This window comes from Ixodes scapularis, unplaced genomic scaffold, assembly GCF_016920785.2.
Source record: "Ixodes scapularis isolate PalLabHiFi unplaced genomic scaffold, ASM1692078v2 PGA_scaffold0__279_contigs__length_252992795, whole genome shotgun sequence".
In the NCBI taxonomy this organism is placed as follows: Eukaryota; Metazoa; Arthropoda; class Arachnida; order Ixodida; family Ixodidae; genus Ixodes; species Ixodes scapularis.
The window spans coordinates 120,418,937-120,433,076 of NW_024609835.1; the positions used below are offsets into that span (position 1 = coordinate 120,418,937).

Below are 14,140 nucleotides of genomic sequence, written 5' to 3' on the forward strand. Positions count from 1 at the left end.
AATGTATCTGCGGGCCGCATATACATACCGCAACTTATTAGATATTCGTTGAGCAGATAATGCAATAATAAAACCTGGCAACAAAAAAAAGCGCACAAAAAAAAAAAAAAACACGAAGCTTTGTAAGTTTAATTAAACGTGTAGATTGAACTAGATCGGGAGACCTGATACACGTAATTCCTACGCAGTCGTGTGAAAAACACTAAATAATCTGGAGAATCGACTTCTCCACAAAGCATTCAGGAGAACCCATCTCTGCAATCTGAGGAGAAAGCTGGGCGATTTACTAAGCTAAAAATATATCTAAACTTAAAAAAAAGAACGTGGCATCGTATCATTTAGCATGACGCTTCATTATGCTCAGCGACACAGGGCAGACTGCTTTTCTAGATTTCTTAAGTCGGGGTCACACGGCATACACATCATACAAAAGGCTAGTCTGCTTAGAGATTCGAACCGCGTGATCTGTGCTACGAATAGGGCATGGCAATGAGCTCAAGGAGAAACTTGGCACGCGGCATTAAAATCACGGATGTTGAGGTGACTCCTCCTTGCAGACTGCCTTTTGTAAGATGCATAAGCAGTGCAACCTCGGCTTTACACACCGTTCACCCTTAAAAGGACACTATGCTCGCCAAGGTTGTTTATTTGTACATGACATACGAGAGCTACCCAGAGCACAATTTAAGGCTCGAAATTCGTTTTCTTTCCGCCCGAGAACCGCCGATCAAGAACTGGCCGGTTTGAGTCGCGCTCACTCTCTTCTCCGTGGTCACGTGCCGTTTTTTATGGTTTAGACACAACCACCAAAGACAATCAAAGTCGTGGGTCATCGAAGGCACACACACAATGCTAAAAATAGGCAAAAATTATAATGCCCAATTTTGTGACTCGTAAAAAAACTGCAAATACGCTGAGTGAAAACAAAATAGTTGCACAGTTATGTGATTTTCGGTAACTTACTCTATATTTCTTCTTTTTCCCCAGTCCATTTACAATTTCTGTATCGAGCAGTTGCTTTTTTTTTTACTTTATTAAAAATATACACGACGCTGTAGCAAAATATTGATTAAGTAGTCTTCTGACACCGTAATGAATCACTTTTTTTGGGGGGGGGGGGGGGGGGAGGAAAGGGGAGAGGAGGGGGAGAAGGTGTCAGCGTTCATTTAAGACTAATGCAATTAATTTTGTGCTGGGTTAATTAATTTAAGATTGGAAATTTCATCGCATATCGTTTAGTGGTCCAAAAGAAAGAGGGCAGAAAATCAGAAACCTGCTTTTCGCTACGAAAATTGGAAAATATAGCGGGCTATTTCATACATCATTTCTTTCGAAAGCTTTCCGTCTTTTCACTGTGATACATCCGCAACACCCAAAGCACGCCAGCCTACCCCAGCTCACGCGAGCCTACCCCGGCTCACGTCAGCCCTCATGTGGTAGTATATCACTATCGAGTGATGCACGTCAGAGAACCTACAGCCTATATCCGCCGTACTACACAGCCTAGAATTCTCATCTACGTTGGAGGGACCAAGGAGTAGCAAGAGTCGCTACAGCAAGACCAACGTCTTGCTGTAGCGACTTCCACAGAACGATTTACACGCGTTACGCTCTCAATCAGTAAAAATTACACTACAGTCACTGACAGTCTGAGAACGGCAGGTCCTCTGGTCCGTATGTCCGGCTTTCAGAACGAAGTTGTTGCCTTTCGTCATGCTACGGCTGCATGTGCACGCTCGAGGCCCGCCGGACACCTAAACGTTATCGAAGGTAGCAGGCTTGCACTGGAGCCGGGACAAATGTTCTAATCCACACAGCGACTATATCCAGCGTCCTATTATATAACAGGCATATCGGAAGCACACTAACAACGCTTGTCGTCATCGAGAGTAGGGCTTTGTGTTGCGAAAATGAAATCACATTGCTTGGGTGTCGACTTTCCGCCAGTGCACGCAATTGATCGCTGGGGTTGCGTGCCGACCGTTGCTCCGTCTACGCTCGAAGAACGTTTCCAACGAAGCATGGCGATTCACTGCGGACTCCGGTGATTGAGCGAATCAACTTGGCACACTGACGGTTTATTTTTGCGAAAAGCCGCAAAGAGTCTTTCTAACGCTCAGAGCTTGTCCTAAGGCGGTCTCGGACGAAGTTCGGATTTCGAAAGGCGCCCTTGGTTCAACGATCTTGCTTCAGCGGCACATTATTGATTATTCCTAACGTGATCGAGCGCGCCGTAGTTGTAACTGATTTCCCGTCACGTCAGGTCTTCCGGACCATTAGGTAAAAAGCGTGGGATGAAAATCCGCATAAAGACGGTCACCGCGCTGCCTCAGAACGATATTATTTTGTCCTGTTCCCTTCTGTATGTGTGCTCTATTCGATGGGCACAGACGCGAACCAAGCGATTATAATTTGGTTAGTTCAGCCCGAGGAGAACAAGGACGAAGTTGATTTATTTCTTTTTAAAGTTTAGCGACCCAAAACTTCACTCTTCCCCCTCCCCCCCTCCCCCCTCCTCTCCACCCCTCCCCCCCCCCCCCCCCACAGCTCAAGGTGTAAGAGGAGGGGGGGGGGGGCGGCGTCACGGCACTTAAAGGCCGATTCACACGTACGTCATCACGCAAGATCAATACTAAGAACGACGCTGACGCGGGAGTGAAGTTAACGTAAAGGCCGGTTCACACGTAAACCACAGCGCTAAATCAAGGCCATGAACAGCGATGATGCTGCACTGACTTGAACGTAACTTAGTACTGATGCAGCGCTGCGTCACTAACTTAAGATAGCGCGAAGTCAGCGCTGCATGAGAAAGGTAAGCGCAATCTTCAGCGCTGACTATTAGCGCTCAGGTAGCATTTTGCTGTAGGTGTGAAGCGGCCTTAATACTGATACACCGCCGTAATCAGCGCTGTATCAACTCTGTATCAGTGCAGTATGAGCGCATGCATCACTGTTGTTTCACTAATATAGTGTTAAGTCGACGCTGCATCAGCAAAGTCTATTTCCAGCGCTCACCAATAGAGCTGAGGCAGCGTTGCAGCTCATGTGTGAATAGGCCTTAATTTTAAAACGCCTTAAAGGAATGTCAGGGCGCGCTGTGTGGTAGTAGGGTGGTGTAAGGCCCCTTCACGTGTTAAAAGCAGCGCAAGGTGCGCCGATGCACGAGGCACGTGCAACGTGCATCCCTTGGGGAGATCATGGCGGCACAGCGCAGCACTGAACTAGATTTCAGACGCCATGTTCTTCCCAGAAATGGCGCGCGGCACGCGTCTCGAGCATTTCCACAACAATGAATGGCGCCACTTTTCCCAGGATAGAGGGGCTTTAGTAGGGTGCCTTCATGTGCGCTTTGCTCGGAGTTATGACATCTGGCCCTATTATTGCGACTCTTGTTACTTTCTTTTTTTTTGGTTCATGAGCGCGAGCAAGCGCGTATTTCGGCCCGAGCTCTCGGCATTGACTTTGCTACGGCGGCATACTGTGACCGGCTATTTCTTTGTATTTTTCTGGAGAGCGCGTGCTGTCGGCATCGGGTATTACGAGGAATGTCATCATCCTCAGCAAAGCGGAAATTGAGGAACCCTAGGCGGTTGGCGACTCTATTGGCTGGCATTCCTGCTCAGTGGTGAGAGAATTTGACCAGTCTAGGGCGCCTGTATTTAGACCTTTCAAGGGAGCGCAAGTAATATATGGCACAATGCGATCGTAGGGTTAAGACCGTGGCTCCCGTCATTACGCTGGACGGGGATCACGTGGTTTTGTTGACGATGGTCGGCAGTGGTCTGTTGTAATGTGCGGGGTCCGGCGTAACGGCGATTGATTTGTGGTTCTAAGAAGTGCTTGTGTATTCGACGGTGCGAGGATTACAACGGAGGGGACGACAATCGTTTATGACCATAACTGGAAAAGTTAACGTGTGGAGTATTCCCAGTGCTTTCACGAGATCTTTCATCTCACGGCGGTGAATCCGCTAAGCCTAACCGACGAAGAAAGATTGCAGAGCTCGCCGCTGTTTTACCGGGTTTTGTGGTCGCTTCAAGAAATTTTCAGGTGTGGTAAAAGTGCGTTCAAAGATTTGTGTTGTAAATTGAAGGGAAAGTCGAATATAATGCACTGTGATTTGTGCCACACGGCGATATGTGCTATATCCTGCTTGCACAATATTTCGCCGTGATAAAAGTGCGGTTTGTTAACCATGTTATATTTGCGTGCTCTGCCGTACGTTTGACCGCTATCGCAGCTCGTTTACTGTCGAAAACACGATGAGTTGACAACTTTTTTCAAGCAGTGGCTTTCGTTTCGTTGTGCAAAAATCAATTCGCACACTGCTGTTTTTTTTTTTTTTTTTTTTTTGAACATGCTGTAGCGTGACACAAATTACGTCCCAACCGTTATTTCATCACGTTGTGAGCGTACATCTTGCTCAATCGTCCACGTACGCTGTAATATCTTTTTTTTTTAATGCATTACCGGTGTTAAGAAGTTTTACTTCCGTGACTGGTTTTAGAATGTCAGAGCGCTCTGAACCCAGCAGTTGTAATCGGCTGAAAGGGATCCCGAGTAGCTCTGGTGGCGAGGACGGGGCGCTCTGCTGAATCAAGGTCAGAGGAGAGAGGCGACCACCCGAATTCTCCATATGACAGTGTCGCGATTTGTACCATCTTCCTCTCCTGTGTTACGAGCGACACACACCAACAATAATCAAACAAGACGCGTTTAGCCACTGGGCAGCCACGCAGCCACTTGGTGATTGGTGGAAGTGATCACCGGCACGCTCTTCTCCGCTCTTGCCTGTAACGCCCGAGGGAGACTATGGAGTCCGAGGATGCGTTGCGCCAAAACCTACATAGAATCGGTGGCATGTCCAGTGCGCTCGTACTGCCCCAGAAGTCTGTTCTTTCTGGAGATCAGGAGGGCAAAGCGGGATCTTCAGTAACCACCAAAAAACCATAAAAATGTTTAAAAAAATGTGACTAGGATCAACGATAAATTCAAAGGAATTCGAAGAGCCCTTACTCACCCGAGAGGAGTGTTTCCTGCTACTGAACGCGGGGTTTGAAGAGTGCACTTCTATCGCGAGTATACCCGTGCAACAAATGTGTATAAATGAGCGCAGAACGTATGAGTCTTAGAGGAGAAGAATCTTACATACAACTGCGCCCTGACCGTTCAGAAATCGTAAGTGCAACGTAACATTTCCGAGAATGCCTGTCATTGTAGAACGCCTAGAGTTATACAAGGGATTAATGGCAGGTCCCCTTTTAAGTCAGCCACCTTTCTCGATACACCGAGGGCAAATATAGGCTGCCTAACGTATACTTTGTAAGTTTGGTAATGTCGTTTCTTTTCGATCTCCCATTTTTTGTCTTCTTTTCGAAACCATCCTAGAAGAGCGTTATCCGTGCTTATTCTGTGGGACGTACGCGCATGTGTTGACGCACAGCAGCTCGATATGCCTCACTATTTATTCCGAACCCTGCAAGTCTCGATTCAGATGTGCGGTATCCATTCCCTGGTCACGACCGCGCGTCAAAACTCCCCCCTCCCCTTTCTCAGACCATGTAAATAAAGACGAGAATAGAAGTCCACTGCTCTGCCACATTCCTTTCTGCGCCGTCGAAGCGAGACCCCCAAACACACACACACAAATATTAGTCTGCAGAAGCGCAACACAACAACCAAATACCTCTCTGTGCTTCCACAACCCAACAGAACGTAACAGACTCCAGCAACGAGCGCCCAAGTTCGAGTACTCTGTCTCCCGGCGCAGGTATGCGTCGGCGCTACAGATGAAGGAAGCGACTGTGGGACGTCAAGCGAGATGTCGAAGCAAAGCGAGCGGAGCCTACCCCGTTTCTTGGGGGCCGTTGAACCTCGAACGGCAACCAGTCGCGTTCGCTCAAGAGCAGGTTGTCAGAGCGACGTGCGAGCGTGACCAGCCCAGTCCTTTTTTGCATATTGTTACGAGCGGCGCCTTACACGAGGTAGGCGCACAGTCCCGCATGTCCTGACGGTTACGGTGAAAACCGGAAGCGCCTCGAGTAATTCACGCCGTGTCACGGGACGTGAGGAAGACGGACGGCGTCCCGCTGGCGCGTCTCCAATGCTCTTCGGAAGCTAACCACGGACAGCTATACCTAACGCGAGAGGACCAGCCGCCGAAAACTATTTCTGTCGGGCGTCGCGGTGAAACTATGTTAAGGTTACCCGCGGCTATTTTTGCTCGGGTCTCGAATGGCACTGTATCCTTCTAACTATTCTAACCTTTCCATGAGGGATTGCTTGACTCTAAAGGCCGTTTCGCATTACACGAGGTTTCGAGAAAGGTGATTTGCATTACGCGAATCTTCTTTCTCAACTGCTGTGGTGAAAAGGTTTGTGTTGAATGATAATTAACGTCACACACAAGTTTTTGAGAAAAATCGCTTCATGTAAAGCGGTCTTCACAAAGTAAGCGGATGGGGCTAATAACCGAGTGGTCAAGCTGCCGAAACAACCTTAAAAACACGCCTCAAACACGATTGTGCACATGACCGACTCCTTTTTGGGTACTAAAAATAGCGGAAAAAATTGTGCCTTTATTCTAAAGCCTGATTCACAAGGTGCCATTTTACTCGCGATTTCGCAAGCGCTGCGGTGAGCACCGCGGCTTTTCCTCCGCAGGAGCGGCGTCGCAACTGCGAAATCGCAAGTCAAATCGCACCATGTGAATCGGGCTGAAGTCCACCAATAAGCAGATGGCAGCAATCTTCTTCGAAGTTACGTGCTTCGATCTGTTAAATACTCGACGTCTGCGGGTCGAAAGATCATATGTTTATGCAACATGTGTGCGGAAGTGATCCGATATATTGTCAATGATCTCAGCTGCTTCAACGTTTCTTGTTTGTCTTGTAGCGAAGAACTCTCTTGTGGGCTGACACTCCCACGCAACTTTATCGGAGAGTTTGCTGCGTACGGGAATTTATATATACACGTTGCATTTTCTTATTAAAAGCCCGGTTAACGCTTTTCTAATCATGCTCACTAATACATTCCTCTCAATCCAGCCTGCTGTGGACCACGCTAGATATGCGGCGGGAGGGCAAACCAATACTCACGTCCGCCTCTTCAAGCGAGCACCGCTTTCACTTTCATATGCAAAACGTGGTAGCCTTCCTCGTGCACCCAAAGAGAATCAGCCCCTCTCCCTTCTCGATCAGTCCAAGTGCCCTGGATATTGGCTGCGAACGAATTTGGGCAGCATCTTATGTTTCCCTAATGCTACGATATGATTATTGCCTACTTCAAGCGCGGGCAGCTTTTCGAAAGACCCTTATCTCTCCCCCTCCCTCCGTCCCCCTCCCTCCCTCTTACCTCCCCCTCCCCACTCCCCCTCCCAATAGACGGTGCGAGACCGCGAAACGAGAAAACGCTTTGGCTTTCAGTCCAACACATCGTGGCAAAGCATGCCAGGGAAGGCTCTGACTGCTCCACGTAGTATTAAATATTATAAAAGCAGGAACTCAATTCGCAGACAGGTTCTTCTGCATCGGCTGCTCTTTGGTTTCGACTTAGGTTTCGATAGGAGCAACCTCAATGACGACCGCTCTCCGCATACCGCAGTGGGAAGGATACTTTATACTCTGCCATCGGAGCTGTATCTCGATCACTTGAAGCTCTCACGCATGTTGAAAGCGTTGAGCCCGAGAAGTCGAAGTGGGGACCCATACGGAACATTATCTTTAAAAGAAAAATCGTTCTACTCCCATGCTGACGCATGCACATACGCGTATGTCTTTTCCCGCAAATTTGAGCCTGAACCGAGGCCGGGAAGCGTATTTTGCGAGCTTTCGAAACAAAGTGGGGTCTGTACGTGACGTGGGTGATGTAGCACCTATATATTTTGTCGATCCGAATTGCTGAGATAGCAGTTCTTGTCTCCTATTTATGGCACCGCGAGCTCGCCGCGGGTACTTCGGCGAAGCTAGTGAAGGAGACTCGGCAAGCTCGAAAGGGAGGTGATGGACGGCAGGGTTTCTTTACGAGCAGGTGTTTATTACATAGACATACACGAACGTCTAAGGTAAACTCCCGTGAGGGCGGTCGGACTTGGGCGTTTACTGTGGAACTGAGTGCTTCTCGGTCGCCACTGGCAAACTCAGCAGTGAGCTTCCCTTTTTTTAGTTTACATTAGCTTCCTTCAAAAACTATATTGACCAGTCACGTCACGCCGATAACGTGACCCGCTATCACAGTCTGACGAGGCTGAAACGTGGTCGTTCGCTGCTCTCCTTTCATTTTACTTGTGAGTTCAGACCGGTTTTAGGCTGTTCCTGCAGCCGCGTCGTTACTTCCTCCTACATGTTTTGATGTGATGAGTTACGGCGGGCGATTCTAGCAACCTATACCCGAACTGAAGGTTGTGTTTCTCTACGCTCTCTGCTTTTTGCTTTTTTGTTGGGGTAGTATTTCTATTTTTGTACTTCACTCAATGACATGTTTTTTTTTTTTTTTAATATAATCTTTATACGTCTGTCGTAGCAACGGACTGGTGATTCGGACGACGTGATATCCGCTCTCCTGATTACGTTACGACCACGATCATCCAGTCGCCTTCATTTATCTTCATGTCAGCACGGGTCACGTATCGACCTAGGCCGCTCTGTTTTTCTCAGCAAAGTCTAACCCTCGTAATGATATTGGCTCGCAACTCTAATACATGGCTCGCGCTAACGTCATAACAGGGGCCAAAGGGGTGGCCTTGCTGCTGAGTGCGAACTTCTGCAGAACACGATTCGCGCCACCGAAGTTGGGTTTCTAGAGAAGAGCGAGTTGAAATGACCACCAGTACGGCGACCACGTGACGTGCAAGCCACGTACAGTGAATGTACAGTCAGGTAATGCGGAGTTGTGCAAGAACAACCGCTAAAATGCGAGACGTTGATTAAGTTTCATGAATCAGATGTCGAGTTCCTGCGAGCTTCGATGCGACTCAGTCCCTCAGCAACACGAACGGTGATAGCGCTGTCTCAAGATATCAGGGCAGTCTTACGGAAGGAATAATGAAGATATATTAGACACGAATAAACATTTTTGGCAGCGGTGGAGGGGCTTTTGTGCACATGTAAATAAGGCAACACTTTGGAAGATTCAAGGCATGGTTTGTGGCAGCCCGGGTTTGTATTTCCAGCGCTCGGGAAAGTCGAAATGTTCGTAGTTTTTTGAACAGGAACGGGCCTCCCTTTCTCCCTCTGTTTTTCAACCCTAGGAAAAAGAAAACAGAGAGAGTGATGGAAACTCCCTAAACAGCGAGAACAAGGAGCATCTCCGACCAACGTGAAGTGATCCTTATCACACACAGCGTGCGTCGTTTTCGCCAAATGTAATTTTCCAAATGCGCGCACTTTTATGCGGAAAATATACAATACGTGGCGCGTACAATGCCCGAAATAGTGTATACTTTACGAAAAGACTGCGGCTACTTTATGCGCATATACTCGCCGGCCTTTAACATGACAATCTTCTGTTTACACTTCGCACACCCTATTGGAGGGAGCGATATCCGAACGTCGCACCTCTAGCGGATAAGTTGAGAACTGAACCCATGGGGACATGGCCTCCGAGATTTTTCGCTCGGTGGCTTCGCTACTCGGTCCATTGCATTCGCGCGGTAGAGACTATGACTGCGGGGCGCTTGGTGGCGCTCGCAGCCAAACCAAGCAACACAAAGACATAGCCGCGAATTATCATCATCACCATTATCGTCGGTCTACGAAACCTAGGAGCAGCTCGAAATATGCTCCCCGCCTCTCGCCGCAACACACGTACCTTTCGCAAGGAAGAATCTGATCGAAATTTGAAGGTTCACCTTGTCGAAGTGGGAAAAGCGCAGAAGAAAGGCCCATAATTTTGTTTGCAAACAAGCTGCGTGTCTAATCATTTCAGGAAAAAAAAAAAAAAAAAAGGAAGTTGAACCAATCAAAATTAAGAAGCCGAGTCAAAATATTGGTTCGCACTAAATAGGGATAGTGGTAATGATTTATTTCTGCCCAGGAGAGCCGCAATGCCGCAGACAGGCAAGTTGCCCGTACCGTGAAGGCCCACGGCGCCGCGTCCAACGATGATGAGATGATGGTATTGCACAGCTTGTGGGCGAGGGTGAGGGATAAATATTGCGGTTGAAGAGGGTGAAGAGCGTTAGACTTGCAGCAGTCTTCACGACGGTGGTCTTCTTTGTGGGGCCGCCATGGGCTGCTGACTTCTAGCAGGCCTGTCTTGCGAGCCTGGCGAGGGCTCCCTGCATCCGCGGCTTGCAGACGAGCCGCCCAAATTTCCAGCGACAGCGGGAGTTCGGCACACATGTGGTAAATCTCCAGGGGTCGGCTCCGGTGTTGGTCGGGTAGCGGTGTTCGCGAAAGCGGGCTCTGTAGTCTCCAAGCTTGCGGTCGAGCTTCCGAGTAGCGTGGCCACCCTGTCGATCGAAGACATGGTGTGTGCCACTCGTCCGGCTAGCCCTCTGACGATGGGAAAACACGTAGCCAGGATTTTGTTTCGGGGGGGGGGGGGGGGGGGGGGGGGCCGCCCATGACAAAATGCTATATGAGGGAGAGGGAAGAGAGGAGGTCACAGCAAAACGGAAGATTTCGGGGGGGGGGGGCGAAAACATGCCCCCCCCCCCCCCCCCCCCCCCCTGTCTACGTGCCTGCGTCCTACGCCCAGCTGGCTTCCTCTTCTTCCGACTTGCATTCCGAGGTATCATTCAGCGGAACAGCGCAAAGACCGGAGCAGCGAATGAAAAATACAAATAAAGAGAGATCGACTTACGTTAATCTATTCTGATGACAAGAACAATGAAGAGGCAAGCTTCATGCCGCGAACTCACACTTGATAGCGTAATTTGAGGCAATTCTGCTTCCGTTTCTGGTTTGGTTCTATGCGCCACATGCCGAGGTCTAGAGAACTGGCTCAGCGCGCTTTCTCTGCTGGGCATCCGCACGTCTGGAGATGCCGGAGCAGAGCACGGGGGAAAATCTCGGAGGTCATGGTGGGGACAACAACAACTACGAAGTGATTTATTTGTTTCTGTTTCTGACGCAGCACTCGGCTGACGCAGCCGAACACTACGTTGGTGTTCGGCTAAGGCTGGTGCTGAATCAGTGAAGCACCATTGAACGCGGGTCAGAGCCGCATGCTGATGCAGTATTCGTGTCCAGTCTGCCCACTGCAATTGATCGAGGAAGGTGGCGTCAATGCTCCGGTCCACGGGCCTTGTGTTGGGTAGACACCAAACTCCGTAGAAAACAATCTGAACGAAGTACCCCCCCCACCCTCTCTCGTAGTTGAATCTCTTCGCCAGTGGGCGTCAATGGTTTCTCACCTGCAGGCCGCGGTCTCTCGCGAAGTTTGATACTTGATAAGGGGACTGGACACCAATCTTACGCTGATAATTAATTAAACAGCGTATCTTCTTTGTCGTTGTTGTGGGACGATCAACCGAGTACGGAAAAATCAAGACCTGCTCTGATGGCTCGCTCACACTTGCGGATTCGCAGGCGAATTCGCGGGGAAATCGACGCCGGGAGAGCGAATCCCCTCACCGACGACAGAATATTCGAAGGCCGGAGCAATCGGTCCGGGACCTATGCTTCCCACGCAGAAAAAGTTTACGCGCTGCCGCAGCCAATCGGAACGCACGGAGGAAATGACGTTCTCCGGTGTCACATCCTGGCCGAGCCGGCTGAGCCGCCCTAGTTGTTCGAGTTGCCGCCAGAGTTGTCGGAATTCCCCAGTTGTGCAAATGGCGCCGTCTCCCTGGTATCGTGGTGTTGGCAGGAATGCTGATCCAGACTCAATTATTCAACCCTGTTCGACAAGAGGTATCTGAGCATCGAAAACAGTGCCCACAGAGAAGATCCGTGGATTAAAATTGGCGTGATTGCTACGTACGCACAATGTGTCTCTGTTTAGTCATCATTTTATGATTGCCTTCTCGTATCGTTGGGAGAAATGTTGAGCGTTCTCTCGGCTCTGCAGGTTAGCTTTAACTGCAAGAGAAAGTCTGCGAGAGCATATTTTCCAACACCACTCCAGCTAGGGGCGGTCTGCTGTGATATCCGCGAGAGACCGGAACTGGGCGAACGCGATTGGTAGCAACACATGTGAGCGGCGCCGTCTTTTTCCGCCTAGTAAATTCGGTCCGCGACAAGAAAGTTTTTCGCAAATGTGAACGCGGCTTTACGGGCTCCTTAGAAACACCTTTCCGAAGATTCCTGAACGACAAACAGAAAATTGAAAATAGGCGTCCATAACGTACGGCGGTTCACTCGGCACTCTAAAGCTCGCTAAAAACAGACTTCGGGGAATGGCGCGAGGCTGGAGGGGGTGCGTGCGGAACGGCCGCGATGCATGCGAGAGAGCCCTTCTCGCGCATCGCCGAAGCGGCGAGTTCGGCTGCGCAAACAGCCGGCTGCTTGAACGCTGCCTGCATCGGCGTATTTTCTGGCGACCGCCCAGAGGCGAGTCTAGGCACCGATGCCACCGCCGCGCGCCAATGGGCTCGCTAAAAGGACGAGCGACACGCGCCGAGGCCGCGTTTACGCGTCCTAAATTACAGACTCGAGAAAAAGCTTGAAAACAGACAGCACTGCAGGCAGGCCACAACGAGGGCAAACCAACCGCAAGTACACTTTAAAAAAAGTTTGTGCGTCTACTTTCAGGCACAACGCTCGGAGAGCCAATCACCGCAACATACGGAAACAGCTTAGCGAATGGCAATGCCAAAACTTATGTTTAGACCAAAAAGCGCAGTCTGAGTTGTGACATTAAGCAATGCAAAACGTCACGCTTGCATTGCTTAATGTCACAACGGGGACTGTGTTTTTCGCTCTAAACATATGTTTCGCCATCGTCATTCGCTGAGCTGCCCCCGTAAGTTGCGGTGATTGGCTCTCCGAGTGTTGTGGGGGAAAGCAGACGCACGGACGTTTTTTTAGAGTGTACACCTAAATAAATTTAGAGGCTATATTTTGTTGCAAAGCACTAGAAAAAAGAGCGAATCGCTACAACTCTGCAATTGACGACGATGAAAATATATTTAAACCTATAAAAAAAAATAAGAAAACAATCTTCGCCGTTACACTGTACATGACGTAAGCACGTCAAGAGTCCTCGGGCCCTAATCTGGACTGTTGGAGAGAAAGTCGGCGAGAAATCTGGCAACCATGATTGGACAACGCCGCACTTGAACTTGGCACCGGCCAATCACAGCCGCCGGATTTCTCGTCGACCTTTTCGCCAACTGTCCAGATTAGAGCCCCTGCTCAGTGTCGCAGTACAGTCGCTTTCTCGAAGTGTCTAAGTATTGTTTTAGACTCGTCATTGGCCGTACTAACTCCGTAGAGTGCAGCGATTGGCTCTCCCATGCGCTTTGTGGGAAAGTAGACGCACAGGATCTCTTAGAACATGGTATGTTCTCTAGTAACCTAGCTCCGTATGGACACTATGTCCACTCCCGCCTGGGCCAAAATTTTGGGCTCGCAGTTGCCTGTAAATAAAATGATTCACTAAGAGTGCATGTTCAGTCACTGACAACTCAAGAAATGCGGGGCCTGACGAATCCGCGGTATCTTCTTTACGTCCCGCCGCCAGTGAGATGGCAGCGCGCGCCGATAAGAACGTCGAAGAAGGAAGCACGAAGCCAGAATCATGACCATTGTTGGCTCTGTTATCAGCGCAGACTCACGCCTTCATAGATCAGGTAGAGTTAGTGATGTAGGTGTTACGACAAAAAAAGTAATAAAACACGTTACCCGTTACACGATTGATAAAAGGAAAGCATCACGGACTTATGTTACTTCAAAATAAAAGGAACGAGTTACAGGTACCGTTACTTAAAAAGCATAACGCACGTTACTTTACCTTTACTGCTTTATTTACGAACTAAAACGTTTTATTGTTTTGAAGTTACATGCATGCGTGAGCGCCATATCTCAAGAAACATTATGTACATGTAGAAACCTGGCGTAATTTCGTTTTCTATTTTTCTTTTGTTTTTGTTTAGTGTTTTGCTTTTGAAGGTATATGGCATGATTGCAAGAATTCAAGATTTCGCGCTTAGAAACACACACAAAAAATTATAGTGTACTTTTCTAAGTCTCGAGGA

The 14,140-nt window shown here is 49.0% G+C and overlaps 2 protein-coding genes across 3 annotated transcripts in view; one reads left to right on the top strand and one right to left on the bottom strand.

Moving 5' to 3' along the window:
* LOC121047880 overlaps positions 1-14,140 on the top strand; it is a 216,326-nt gene that overhangs the window by 175,566 nt on the left and 26,620 nt on the right. The window lies entirely within an intron of this gene.
* The window catches only part of LOC8041953 (doublesex and mab-3 related transcription factor 1), a 55,221-nt gene that overhangs the window by 8,217 nt on the left and 32,864 nt on the right, over positions 1-14,140 (bottom strand). The gene's annotated exons all lie outside the window — the stretch shown is intronic.